This window comes from Electrona antarctica (assembly GCF_951216825.1).
Source record: "Electrona antarctica genome assembly, chromosome: 4".
In the NCBI taxonomy this organism is placed as follows: Eukaryota; Metazoa; Chordata; class Actinopteri; order Myctophiformes; family Myctophidae; genus Electrona; species Electrona antarctica.
Window position 1 is genome coordinate 41,974,351 of NC_136809.1, and position 2,530 is coordinate 41,976,880.

Here is a 2,530-nt window from a genome sequence, read left to right on the forward strand (position 1 = left end):
TTGGAAGCCTATTAATCACATGGGAATAGGCTATGTGATCAAAATAATTTCGGATGCAAGATCTCTTATAATAGCCTTACATGAAGAAATGTGGCCATTGTTCTCTTGTAATAAACATATCTATGCAGCCTATAATATGCATAGTTAGACAATGATGTTTTGATGGTGTGTTAATTATAATTCCACTGTCCCCATGTTCTGTACATGTCAACAGCCCCCCTCTTACGTAATTAAAATGCCATGTTGGAGTGGACACAGACTGGACACATGTCTCGTGTGCACAACTCTTTCAATCATTAATCTGCGACTCATGGGAAAAACACATGAGACAGCCACCTTTTGCACCCGGTTCAGTTTCGCCCCGGACGCTATAAAAGCTGCTTTGCAATGTGACCGACTGTCATCACAACTAACAACACAGTCTCAACCGAGAGAGAACACTAGTTACAGAAGACAAAAGAGCTTTGAAAGAACGCTGCCGAAATGGACAAGTGCGACTGCAACACATGTGAGGGTTTATTGTTTTATCGCTCTTGAATTGTAGCCTATTGGCTTTACATTGCTTGAAATAACCTGTTGTTGTTAATGTGACTTGTAGCTGGAACCTGTAAATGCAGCGCTGGAGCCTGCTCCTGCCCTGGCTGCAACTGTGCCAAGAAAAGTAAGTCTTTACCTCACACGTTTACACGTTCACAACAAGTCTGAGATGAGATTTCTACATCCAACCGCTGTGTTTAGCTTTGTATCTTTTTGTTTGTTCTTGGTTTGAAACCGTGCATTTCATGATTAGTTCGGTGCTACCCATCCACTAACTAGCCTATTCTGATTTCTCTCCCCCCCCCCCGCAGACACCGGCGGCTGCTGTTCTAAGTAAGGACGACCTGGGTCGGGACCAAGCCTGGTCATGGTGTGTGAAGACGAGGAATGGATGTGCATCATCACTAGCAACTACCTCCTCCTGAGAGAAGATGTTTAACCCTCATAGTTCAAGTTGGCAGTTGAGCTACCGAGTGATTTTAAAGAATATTGCAGTTACAACCATTTGTGTGTTTCTGTACTTCACGTAAATGTGATTAATAAAAATGCATTCTTGGAAAAGCTGAATGACTCAATAATTATGGTAACTATTAACTACCCAAATGGGCTGTCTGTTTTGAATTTGATTTGACAACCTAATTAAGAAAGTAATACTGTAAAAACATACATTAGCCTACTTCCCAATAAATGTATTCTAGTGTAGTTCCTAAATCCTCAGTAGTATTGGTGTGCATCTGGGCCGTGTACTATAAATTGTGTGTGCGTAGGTGCACGTGTGTGTGTGTCTTTTCAACTGTCGGACAAATATCAATGTAAGGGGTTGTTGGCATGAAAATGTTTTAAAACCACTTCTCTGATCTCAATTCAATGTCTACTTGTGCATAATAGCAAAAGTAACTAACTAAAGTTATTAGTTATCATATAATTGTAGTGTAGTATAAAATACAATATTTCAGGTTCATTTATTTGTTTGTCCCCGAAGGGCGATTTGGTTTACAGCAAAGCATAACAGGCAGACACATGAATCACATAAAACACAGTAAAAAGAGCATGGTACACATATAAAATAAAATAAACAGTTCCAGGTTTCAGTGTAGCAAAGGAAATTCATAACGGCGACAAAGTTACCTCCTCCTCCTATCGTCATTTAAGGCCTGGATAGAGGGGGGAACCCAGTGTACTCTCTGCTGCCCCATCTGGCGGAGTCAGGTTAACTAGACACAGGCACGAAGGAGAATTTATACCTGTTACTTTTGGCCCCTGGAACCTTTAGGCGAAGGCCGGAAGGAAGCAGCCTGTACTCATATTTGTCTCTTGAAGTACAAGTATGGACAATTGGAAATACAATAGTAAAGTAAAAACAAATATATATCTGAATTGTAGGCTACTTGAGTACAGTACTTGAATATATGTAATTAGTTACTTTACAACACTGCATGTCACTGCCATAGTGCCATCCAAACATTATTAGCCCACGCCATGATCAACTATAGTTAAAAGTGGTGGAAAGAAACAAAGTACAAATCTAGGCTATTTGTACGTACTTTACTTATGTAAATTCCAATTTCCAATACTTTTACTTGTACTCCACTACATCTCAAATCCAAATATTGTACGATTGATTGATTGATTGATTGAAATATTTATTAACAGTTTGCAGAATTACAGTACATTTCAAGCACAAACTCAATACAAAGACTGTTAACTGTGAGTGGACGACCCAATTAAGCATTACACTTGTTTACAAGAGGTTCCACCATGTTCAATTCATCAAAGCATTTAGAGACGTACAAATAGACACTTCTATATAGTCAAAGAACAGAACAGGAATTAATCATAAAGGAGGTAAAAAGGGAAAATAAACATATACAGTGAGGGGAAAAGGGGGGTGGGGGGTGGGGGGGATTCAGATTTGACGGGGGCCAGTTTCGAATTGCAGCCGTCCGTAGGTGCCCTTTGAGAGCGGTTTTGAAGGAGTCAAGGGATTCGCATG

General features: G+C 40.0%; 1 long non-coding RNA gene across 1 annotated transcript; it reads left to right on the forward strand.

Annotated features, from left to right (window-relative positions):
* Nucleotides 1-391: 391 nt before the first annotated feature.
* Nucleotides 392-974, forward strand: LOC306921489. Its single transcript, XR_013789781.1, has 3 exons — nucleotides 392-508; nucleotides 599-661; nucleotides 849-974. It is a non-coding gene; the product is annotated as an uncharacterized lncRNA (long non-coding RNA).
* Nucleotides 975-2,530: the final 1,556 nt, after the last annotated feature.